We start from the raw sequence: 12,555 nt of genomic DNA, 5'->3' as shown, positions 1-12,555 counted from the left end.
GCATAATGGTGTGTGACATAACGTGTAGTGGGCCTCACTGTGTGTGGCGTGGAGTGTAGTGGGCGTCACAGTGTGTGATGTAACGTGTAATGGGCATCACAGTGTGTGGCGTATCGTGTAATGGGCATCACAGTATGTGACGTAACGTGTAATGGGCATCACAGTGTGTGGCGTAACGTTTAGTGGGCATCACAATGTGTGATGTAACTTGTCATGGGCATCATGGTGTGTCATGTAACATGTAATGGGCATCACAGTGTGTGGCGTAACGTTTAGTGGGCATCACAGTGTGTGATGTAACTTGTCATGGGCATCATGGTGTGTGACATAACATGTAATGGGCATCACGGTGTGTGTGTGTGTGATGTATTGTGTTATGGGCATCATGGTGTGTGATGTAAAGTGTAATGGGCATCACAGTTTGTTAAGTAACTTGTAATGGGCGTCACTGTGTGTGTGTGCGCACAATGTGTAATGGGCATTACGGAATGTGATGTAATATATAATAGGTATTATGGTGTGTGGCATGTGTAATGGGCATTACGGTGTGTGGCATAATGTGTAATTGGCATTATGGCATGTGGTATAATATGTAATGGGTTTGTCACATAATAGGCATTACAGTGGAAATATTTGGTGCACCTTTGGTGCGCACTTTCCCTGGTTTTAGTTTGTCTGACATTACACTATTATCTTGGCTCCTAGATTTAAAAAAAATTGTCGAGTCCTGGCATGTGTAATGGGCATCTTGTTGTGTGGTGTAACGTGTAATGGGCATTGTGGTGTGGCTTAACGTGTAATGGGCATCACGGTGTGTGGTATAACATTTAAGGTGTGCAAAATCAATAATAGAATGGAAGGAAAGGTTAAAAAACATGATAAGGCAGGTCAAGGGGCGGGGCTAGGTGGATCAAGGGGTGGGGCTTTGGGCGTGTCAAGGGGCGGACCACTGTCCGGGAATCTCTCAACAAAAAGGTGGTAACCCTACACACCCCCCATGGGGGCCCTGGAAAGTTAATGTACCGGGGCCCAGGATTTCTCTTGGTAGCCCTGAATACACCCTATGCAATCCTTTTGCATACACTATATTGTATGTGATTCCCAGTCATGGCTGCAGGATCTGATAAATCATTTGGCAGCAATGGCAATCTTGCTCTGATTGAATGCACACGGGACCGCACATCGTATTGGAGTTGTAGGTTAAAAACACATGTGAGTTGACAAGTTTTGCCCGATTTTTCAGCTCTATGTGACAGAAGGGGTGCTGGCTGGAGAGAAAAAAAGGGGGGGGGGGTAGCTGTAGAGTGCAGACAGAACAGGGTACTGGCGGAGGGAACACAAAGGGGTGCTGGCTGGAATGACAGAAGGGGCACTGGATGGAGAGAAAGTATAGGGGACTGCATATTTTGACATTCCCAGCCCCCACAAGTTCAGATGGCAGCCCTGGCCATTACCAGATGTTATTCATATTGTTTCGTGGGATGAAACACACAGAGGCTTCATTTGCCAAAAAGATACGGCCCAAAGACACGGGGGTCTGACAATATTTGGAATAAGATTCTCCCTGAACTGAAGAAAATTAGAATCAGACATAATATTTTAAAATGAACGTACTTGCTTCTACATAGGAGACAAATGGAATAGTTATTAGTGTGTTCTATACGGTCACAAATAACGGTAAAATGTAGTATTAGCTGTTACATAGTAGAACTTTCGCTCAGGGGCGTAACTTACTATTTTGCGCCCCCCTGCCGCATGTTTTTTCGGCGCCCCCCCACACACCTAACCTGCCCCCCCTTCTTACCCGTACCCGGTCTGCGTCTCGCCGGGCTCTCTGCCAGGACCTGCCTGACCGTCACGGTCCAGGCCGGCTCCTGCTACAATGAAAACTGACTCTTAAAAAATGGCTGCCCCCATACTGCAGACAGAAAACTGTCTGCAGTACGGGGCAGCCGTTTTCTAATTGTCAGTTTTCATTGCAGCAGGAGCCGGCTGGGACCGTGATGGTCAGGCAGGTCCCGGCAGAGAGCCGGACGAGACGCAGACCGCGGGAAACTATAGCCCCGCAGCCCCCCGGCGGGGCCCCCAATTTCTCTGCGCCCCCCCGCCACCGCGGGGGCTGCGGAGCTATAGTTACGCCACCGCTTTCGCTAATGTTGTACTGAGCGCAGCTCTTTCCTTATCCCAGGCAGCATTGCCAATAGGTCAATGTAGCGACAGATGAGCGATGCACCTCTTCGAATTCTCATGAATACTGACTATGGGCATAATTCAGACCTGAGTAGGCTGCGCATGTGTACGGTTCATAGTCCAAATGCGCAAGGCCATCCTGCAATAAAACCCTGCTACTTTTTAATCTTTTGCCGTTTGCAAGTTGCAGGCTCGCACGGGGGCAGGAATTCACTCTGGCAGGGCAGCGTATACCTGATCACAGGGCTCCATAAATTAGCAGTCTGGCAATCAGGTCTGAATTAGGCCCCATGTCCATAGTTTTACCACTGGATTATATTAAACTTTTTTAGCAGCGATTTTACCCAGTGTAGAAGAAAACAAGATGATGAAACGCGGAAGTGACAGACCCAGTTCCAGTAATATGACGAACAGCTCAGAAATGGACACTACAGGCCCGATAATATGATAGCGATTTCCACACTTCGGCGCATGCATGCATGCATGCCGGAGCACACATGCTTCAGCACTTAAACCACAGTATCAGATGCAATGGGGGTGTCGGTGTGTTGTTGGAGGGCAGAGACGGACCGTTTTGTGGGAGTGGTCCGCACACCGCAGGTGTATCCAAAGCTTGTGGGGGGAGGGGTGTGGAGGCTTTGTGACATCACACGCATCCGCTGCAGCCCAAAACATGGCTTGCCTCTGCAGCAGGAGGCAGCCGGTAAGGTGCGAGCGCTTTGCTGTGTAACGAATGCTCTCTAAGGTACAACCCAATATTAAATGGGCCCTACAAAATTTAATACACTGCACTTAAATGGTCTGTTCAACAAAACCGGGCTGATGTAATAAGTACCCAGCCTCACGGCACCCCCATCTTGGTGCCCCCCAGAGAGAGTGTGTCTGGCTGCTGCTGAGATGGGTTGTTAATGCGAGCAGAGGGGAACATCAACAAGTATTCACAGGCTAAATGTACAAACTTACATGCCAGCACACAATGGGCAGGGCCGCTGAGAGGGGGGGGTAGTAATTACTCGGGCCCGGGCTTACTGGAGAGGCCCGGTGGGGGCCCTGGTCCGACCCCCCCCCATCCCTCCTGGGCAGCAGCAGCAGCACACACCTCTACAGCATGTGCGGTGCTGACAGCAGGCTCAGCATGAGCATCTCACTGACAGCGTGAGAGCTCATGCTGAGCCTGCTGTCAGCACAGCACATGCTGTAGGTGTGTGCTGCTGCTGCTGCTGCTAAAGGGGTGGGGGATAATAACACTCCCCCCTTGACTTCAGAGGGTTTTTTCACTCTCCCCATAAAATTTTGGGTGCGTGGCCTAATCGCTGGCCTCCCGCGATTAGACCACACCCCCAATTTTACAGGGGCTCAGCATACCTATTGGCGGCCCTGACAATGGGACATAGGATAAATGCAAGCCCACTTTATTTCTGCAAGAGGCTGAGCTTAGGAACGGGCATAATTCCAGGAAGCGAAACTGCAACGTACGTTTCACCATTACTGGAGATCTGTAGCTGCTATTGGGACTTACTGCATGTTTTTAATGGACCAAGTTCACATAGAAAAAGGCATAATATCCCCCCTACGCATACACTTTCTGATTTCACACATTGAGGCTTCCTGTGTATCTAAATAAACTCCACTGGTTCTCTAACAAAACTAATCTCTCCCACAAGATCTGAAACAATGGAGAGTTCCTGCTTCCGAGGAGAGTTAAAAACAGAAACTCCCCAATGCAGAAAGAGGAGACGTCACCTAAACAACTGCTGCCTTTCACACGCATGTCTGAGGCAGGGCATGTGATCCAACAATGCCCCTACTGAAGGGTAACTGTGCTAACCCCGCACCAGCCAGAGCAAAAGATGTTATTTATGGCATAATAGTTAGCTAATATAGCCACACACACACACCAAATCATACAATGATAAATAATCAGCAGCTGTGATTGGCTGCAACCCAGATAAATCAATGTTTAAATGCAGGATATCCTGTTATGCAAACATATAGGAGAAATGACATAAGTAGCACGATCCATACTTATAAGCTAAAAGCACATTGACCGGAATAGCTGTACAGTCACTGGTAATATCACAACAAGTCCGGCTCGTCTTATTGTCTATAGCTAAGAGCAGTAACAGGTTGGCAAAGAAACGTAAAAGGCATTTTTGGTGTAATGAATAAAATATTGGATGTAATCCATGGCATAGATCTGAATAAGAAATGAATGGGATAGTTATCTCCTGTTGTAAGTAACAGCACAGGACAAAATGTGAACCTGTGTCTTAATAAGACTGTGTTGAGATAGAGGAAAACTCCTGGTTTGTGCACGACGTAGACTGTGATGATAACGTACGTTTCGCCAGGTGTGGTTTGATAACATTTATGCCATCATTCTGATAACCCGCACAAACGGCTGCACGCATGAACAGCTGCCCGCATGCAGATTTCACCCGCAAGCATGCGAATGGATTCATCCATTTGCAGCTTGCGTGCGGGCAGAAATCATTCCATGGTCGCCGACCATCTAATTATTTTTCTAGTGCTTGCAAATCGATCTGCGGTGCCTCTGTATGGGAAGAGGGTGGCTGGCATCCAGTGATGTTAGCTGCCCACCCCTGGCACCCACTTCACCGGAACACCAATGAAATGCTGGACGTTCCCATGAGTGCGACCCCAGCCCTCCATCCCTTGCCCCCTGCCCTTACTGCTCTCTGCAAACGGGCTGGCGAATATTCAATTCGCCATGCCTGCTCGCATAAAGAGGCTTCACATGCACATAAATGCTTACGCACATGAGCAGTCTCTAAACATTGCTCCCCTGTGCGAATGTGCACTCCATTAACTGTCTAGGACAGTGGTTCCCAAACTTTTTTGCATCATGGCACGCTGGATTATCAGAATATTTATCAAGGCACCCCTAGGTGCAAAGTTTGCTACCAAGAATTTCAGAAAACAATATTAAATTAAATAAATTGTGCGTATATGTCATCCTTAGGTCCAGTTATGTGGTGAGGGACAGAATTCACTTCTGTTTATCCACATATTTAAAAACTGGAAGCCACAAGCACTGATTTTGCCTATTACATTGACCATAAATAGTTTGAATCGGTTCTGGACAACCAAACCGAGGCACCCCTGCAAGTGCTCCGAGGCACCCCAGGGAGCCTAGGCGCACAGTTTGGGAACCACTGGTCTAGGACTTAATGTGGATGTGGTATAGTAAGGGACCAGAGAAGCAAAACAGACACGGGAGAATTCCACGTAGAACAAAAAGTTTAGCCATAAGTTCCACACAAAACACTTAAGGGCATAATATGCCAGTAATAAATGACATAAAACTCTATGGCCAAATGCAAGACTAAAGGTCTGTAAACACTGGGTGATTTTGAGCTGAAAGCAGCTCACTTTTACCGTTTGAGCCGCTTTCTGCTCAAAAGCCACCCAGTGGGTATGACCCAGCGATGGGCGATGTTCTTGCTTCATTGTCGGACACCACCTCTCATCTACTGGTATTACCAGCCGAGTGGAAGGCATTCCATAGCGTTCTGCTATGGAAAGCTATCTACTCCCTGTGAAAATTGGTGGGTCGGCAGAAGTTCACCCAGTGTGCATTCACTGAGCGATTTTCAACCCAGTAATTTTCACAACGTCGCTCTGCAAACATGCTGGGCAAAAACGACCAGTGTGTATGGACCTTTAAAGTGACTATGGGAACCACATTGTGGTGCTGTAAGCATTAACACTGCACTTTCTCATAACATTTCCCAGCATATCTTATAATATCTTAACAATTTTATTGGTGGGGCCATACAAGCCAGTTGCCCTGAGGAACCCAGAGACCTTCATCCGCCCATACTCATAGGACACAACCTGATTTTATTTATTTTTTGACAGCAGACATGATCTAATAAATAGCTGTATGGGAATGCAGCCAAAATAAAATTTTTGGAGTTTTGGCCACATTTCTGCTCTTAGTACATTCCATAGAGATTTGCACAGAGAGCCTGATTCAGACCAGTTCACAGGATAGCGAACAAGTAAATGCCATCCAACTGAACGTTGGAATCGGCCCCAGAAGCTCATGTTTTGCTTCTGGTTATAATTTCATTATTGTGTTTTGGTTTTGGTTGTATAAAGCCACCCTCAACTGTTTTGGTTTAGAATTCGGATTTAAAATCCGAATCTTGGGTTTTGGACTTCTGGAAAATGGATTAGAACACCCAAAGTCATGTAATAATCTTTGCAATCATAAATCCGAAATGCCAATTTAATATCCAAATTACAAGGCCATCTCCTTGGGAGATCCAGATTGGGTTTTGACTCGTATCAAAAATATTTGGGTTGTTTTGGATTTCTAGACAACTGAACCACACACCTCTAAAATGTAATTAAAAATGTGTAGTTTCCATTTAGCGTATTTACTTTGTTTTGCTTATTTGCTATTTTAGCTAATCTTTTTTTTTTTTTAATCTAGGGGTGGCAATGCTAAAACAGATGAACACACTTAAATAAAATATGGATTGTGTTTACCTAAATGTAATGTATAACCATATATTTACCCTTTTATTCTACGTTTTCTTTTCGAATGCATCCTGTTATTTGCGGTTAGCACTGACGACTATCAGGGCACAAATAGGGATGGTTAAGAAAGTGTGTTTGTGGTTAGTAGCTGTGACTTTGGTTACCCACAATGCTAATTTCCTCTGAGCTAGGAATAGTTGTGCTTTGTTAATTGTGAGTGGATAGAGTGAAGCTATGACTGCGGCAGCCCAGTGCTATAGCATACCTCCTGCTACGATTTTCGTGGGACCGTCCTGTTTTTTGGGGGATGGCTCCATGTCCCGCCCGAGACTGGCAGTGTCCTGCGGTGGTGAGGGGCAGTTGGGAGCCCCCCTTCCTGCCGCTGCTCTGCCCAGGCATGGCAGCGGTGAATAGATGCACACAGCATATATTCCCCCAGAGGGGCTGGGGGCACGGTCAGCAGCTCACACAGTGCTGGCCATGCCCCCAGAGAGGCAAAAACAGGGGTCTGGCCTTGCGGGAGTGACGAGATTTTTCAGGTCATGCCCACTAGCTGCAAAGTCACATCCAAAATTTTAGGAGTTCCGTTGGGCATGTTCACAAAGATGGAGGTATTCCATAGGCTTTATAGAATATGGTTATGCACTGCACGTTGGAGTTTCTATAATGGGTGAAATGAGTGCAGTGTACTGTACCAATATTTTATCACTTACCTTTCCAGAATACTGCTTCAGGCACTGCAGTTGGGGCTGCACATTTATATATTGGTTTGGTAATTTTGGTTGTTTCTTTTAATTAGTCAATTATTGTGGTTGATCAGTTTTGACGTAAAAGATTGACAGTAAATAGAAAGTCATTAGGTCAACCCCCGATAGTCGGCAGTCAATAGGTTGCCATGGTGGTCAACTGTTAAATGGTTTATATGGACTTCGGTCAACAGGATCAACATGTAGACACTTTTTATTGTTATTTCAACCACAATCCTAACCATAAACCGGAACCTAACCCATCCCTTAGTGTCTAACCATAAATCTTCCCTGGTGCCTAATGTTTACCATCCCCTTCCGCAGTATAACCCTCTGCCAGGTGCCTAATACTAACCGTACCCTCTGACAAGTGAAGTGCCTTAACTGTACCCCCAAGTGCCTAACCCTAAAAATCATGAAGAATCTTCTGTCCACCTTTTGACCCTATAGATCTAAGTCAGTGTCCCCCATATGACTGTCAACTTTATTTGAACCCTGTCGACATTTTGACCCTGTCGATCTACTAAATGTTGATCAACGGTTTTCTACCTACTCATTTTCTATATACTGCCTACCTTTTATCCGGATACCATAACTGATCCTATCCTTACAGATCCAAACTAATCCAGTCAGACTGGAGATGATCAATTAATAAGTTGAATTAACTCATCTAGTGACCCCCAATGGGATGTGCTAGACTCTATATGTATAAAGCCTGCTATGATATTTTGGATTCTCGGGATGCATGCCCTGGCTGCTGGGAGATATGTGCTGCACAAAGGGTGCCAACATCAATGGAGTGGTGGATTTCTGGAGGTAACTCTACATGAGCTATATCAAGAGTTAAAAATTGAATGTTGTGAGATTCAGAGATGCTCACAGTACAATCTCATTAATCAGCGTGTTTCCTTGGCAGCGATTGTGTGGAATTTGGAAACCAACATATGTGGTCAAGTCAGCTGGCAGTCAAGTTGGAGACTCCATTGTGGGTGGCCATATAAACAAGGAACACTAAACAATCAACTGTCCCTAGACCCTATAAGCAAGATCTTTAAGACCTCATCATATTTTTTAGGTAACTAAGGTACAAAAGGGAAAAAAAATTCTGCATATTGTTTTAAAAAATGGCCCAAACTGCAGGATCTAAACATAATTCTACCACTGGTTCCAAAAACAACCAAACAATTCTTATTTTTCTTGCAGATCTGCTGCTAAAATCCAGTTTGATCTGTTGGAAACACACCCTACAAGGGTGCGGCCTGACAGACGGGATTCCGACGGACAGTAAACTGACATTAGAATCTCAACCGCCGGTACTCCAACAGGGGGGTGAGTGCAAAGAAGCCCCTTGCAGGCTTGCTGCACTTGGCGCACTGCGGGCTCTGTGTCTTGCTGCACTTGCCATAGGTTCTATGCTCCCTCTATGGGGGTCCTGGACCCCACAAGGGAGAAAAGCCCCTGTCGGTCGGGATCCTGACTATCGGGCATTTGAACAGTCAGGATTCCGATATCGGTATACTGTCCTTTGGAATCCCGACTGTCGGGACGTCATCTGGCACCCCCCTGCAATCATCCAGTTTGTGCACTGAAGCAATATTCATGAGAATGCAGCATATAATTTAATTAGCATCTAGTCTAGTGACATCAGTAATGCAGGATTGATTCAGTGATGTCATCAGTTTTTTAATTCATAGGCTGCATGCTCCAATGACCTTAAGTATATAGTACCTCCCAACTTTTCCTTTTGGGTAATCAGCATAAGACTGCATACACTGTACTCCAGTGCGTCTGAAGCCCTGGAAGGACCCTTAAAGCACCATGAACTCTGCACATCATGGCATGTGTATCCATCACCAATTACAGAAAATACCCCCCAGCCTTTCTGCCTTATTGGGATAAAGTTTTCCCCGACCAAGACAAGAGTTCAGATCCCTCAAATCACGATGGTTCCACTTGAAGTATCATTCCTGCCTTACCAACACCACTGACTAGGGCAGATGTATTAAGCTTTAAAAAGAGATAAACGCGGGGTGATAAAGAGTGAAAAACATCCAGCCAATCAGCTCATAACTGTCATTTTCAAAGACAGACTGTAGCCTGACAGTTAGGGCTGGACATCGTTCACTCTTTATTACCCTTTTGTTTATCTCTTTTTAAGGCTTAATACATCTGCCCCAAAGGTGAGAGAGATCATTCGATGGTCAGCGGATAAGGAATGATTTCTCCTACTGAGGGTGTTCTGCGCCGGGAGCACTCATTTCAACCGAGCGGTGGGCGACGTTTATGGGCTCACTAGGCAGCGAAAATACACTGCCTAGCGAGCCAACCTGAATCAGGCTGAATGTGTTTAATAAAATTATTAAAAACAATTAATTGTTGTTTTTAATAATTTTATTAAACACATCATTTGTTTCAATATACTTCTGGCGCATTGTTAGCGCTGTCGCAACCATTCTTGTTTTAGTAATGACTGCACCTGTGCACCAGCTCAATGGTCTGGAAAACGTGGACCGTTTGGCCAGCCCTGTTCTAGACTGTGCTACATAAATGACAGAAAGAGGAGGGGGTGGACCCGCAACAGCTGTACTTTAGTTATTATTGGTTATTACTTTTGAAGATATGAGCCAACATAAGAAACATAAGAAACTACCTACCGCTATTGCTTGTAGTTATAGGGTTGGTGGTGCACCCAGCGTTCAGTAACTAGACTGAAAGTGGGGATTTGTTTGTGTTTGCAAGGGTGCAAACTCAAAGACAGTAAACGCTTTGTGGGCGCACTCTTTTAGAAAAAATTGTATTAGTTATGTATTGTGAAGTTAATTTAAAACATAGCTTTTATTGCTTAAAAAATTGGAGGCGCTAAAGAATTAATAATTAATATAATTGAAGTTTTTGTTTTGTGGTTATGTCACATGAATTTTACTTACTGTTTTTTTTTTCAAATAAATCAATATAAACCAAACTTTTTTCTTTCATTTACTGCATGTAGTCATCTCAGGTATATGAACCAGAGTGACCGTAGGCTGCGAGAAATGAGTTGATCCCCAGGGGTTAAATTTTCATTAAGGGGGGGATTAGCTACCCCACGTCATATATATTGTATTCAGTGCCTATATTGGCAATATTTCGGACACAGGCAGTAGGCGGCTCCGAAGCTGCTCATCAAATGACAAAAATGACTGCCAAAGTGTGATACCACACCTGAACTTCTCCAGGGGTCACCCACCTGGGTACTGCGCAGGCCCTTCACTGCTTGGCTTCCAAGTTCGGAAGGGTATTGGGCAGACCAGTGAGGTATGGTGGTATAATGGGTGGAGGTCTATGTCACTGATGGCTGCTCTGGTTAACTGCCAATATGATCACTGTAACTTTACGGGATAGACGGGTTATAAGCACCCCGGTATTGAGTGACAGTCAGGTATGGGAGCGATCTCAGATAGTATCGTCATCTGAGTTCTGCTCCACAGGCATTTATATATATATATATTTTTTCACGCTGAAGTACCAATGATATATTGTGAAAATTGATCAATTACTGGAAACCGGCGTGGGACCACAATAATTCAGTGACCCATTTACTGTCATTCTATTCAGCCAGCGCTGCTGGTAACAAATACCGGAATCACCAACTAGTGTAACTGTGTAATAATTATATTCACACCACCAATGGTTTATATTGATTTATTTGAAAAAAACAGTAAGTAAAATTCATGTGACATAACCACACAACAAAAACTTCAATTATATTAATTATTAATTCTTTAGCGCCTCCAATTTTTTAAGCAAGTTCATAAATAAAAGCTATGTTTTAAATTAACTTCACAATACATAACTAATACAATTTTTTCTAAAAGAGTGGGCCCACAAAGCGTTTACTGTCTTTGAGTTTGCACTCTTGCAAACACAAACAAATCCCCACTTTCATAAATGACAGAAACTCTACTTTATCTCTCTCTCTCTCAAACTTGATCTCTTTCTCAAACATCTTCTTGGAGAACGGCCTCTTTATGTGAAGGTTTTGAGTCTGTTGTTACTGAAACCAATCATCATAACACTGCAAATTGTTCCATTCCCTTTGAGGTAATATAAAAACAATACACCACACAATACAGCATTCATTCCGGATGTGAACAAACGATATTGTCACACATGTGGATCGCATCCAAGTTTTGCCCTCTCACGCTTTTATACATGTATAAGGTCTGTGACTGAGTGCAGTATTTATAGGGGAATAAACCCCACTGTTGGCAGCTGCCCCTGAGATGTAAGGACACACCTGATTTGCTGCTTCCTCTGCCTAGTGTAACTTCTGTAAGTGGATGCAGATTCCAGCCCTGTTTATGGACATCCAGTGGCAGAACTTGTGGGTGGTGATGCAACACATCGGTATATGGTCATTAGGTCGACAAGCATTTGGTCAACACCATTAGGTCGACATGGGTTTGGATCGACATGACATTAGGTTGATACAAGCATTAGGTCGACATGGGCAAGGTTGACAGTCAAAAGGTCAACATGGGGTTTTTCACTTTTTTGGAAGGCAGTATTTCATGCCCTACCATCCCCTAGGGCAGACATGTCCAAACTATGGCCCTCCAGCTGTTATGAAACTACAATTCCCATCATGCCTTGCCACAGTTTTACAGTTAGGGAATGTTAAAACTATGGAAAGGCATGCTGGGATGTGTAGTTTCACAAAAGCTGGAGGGCCATAGTTTGGACATGCCTGCTCTAGGGCGTGGTGGGAGAATAAGATAGCATGCCGAGCGTAGCGAGGCACTGAGCTTGAAGCATGGCGAGGGGACGCGCTGCAGCGTTACAGTGTCCATGTCGACTTTGTCGACATGCGGGTAGAAAAACAGTGAAATACCCCATGTCGACCTTTTGACTGTCGACCTTCCCCATGTCAACCTAATGCTTGACTTAATGGTGTTGACCCAATGCATGTCGACCTAAGTGGTGGAGACCTAATGATCCATACCCAACACATCAGTGGGTGATAGGGAGAGACAGTGGTTGAGAGAAAGAGGGTGGCAGTTAGTCCTCAGAGGCCCTACACGTGCTGCACCAATGGTAGTTCCGTCTCTGTAGACATTACAATTATTATTCT

At 44.8% G+C, this 12,555-nt stretch overlaps 1 protein-coding gene and 1 pseudogene across 2 annotated transcripts in view; both read right to left on the bottom strand.

The window, feature by feature from the left end:
• The window catches only part of KCNN4 (potassium calcium-activated channel subfamily N member 4), a 72,605-nt gene that overhangs the window by 27,699 nt on the left and 32,351 nt on the right, over positions 1-12,555 (bottom strand). The window lies entirely within an intron of this gene.
• Positions 10,635-10,753, bottom strand: LOC146044385 (5S ribosomal RNA; annotated as a pseudogene).

This window comes from Crinia signifera, chromosome 19 (genome assembly GCF_055691185.1).
Source record: "Crinia signifera chromosome 19, ASM5569118v1, whole genome shotgun sequence".
NCBI lineage: Eukaryota > Metazoa > Chordata > Amphibia > Anura > Myobatrachidae > Crinia > Crinia signifera.
This window is presented reverse-complemented; position numbering and strand designations above follow the sequence as displayed.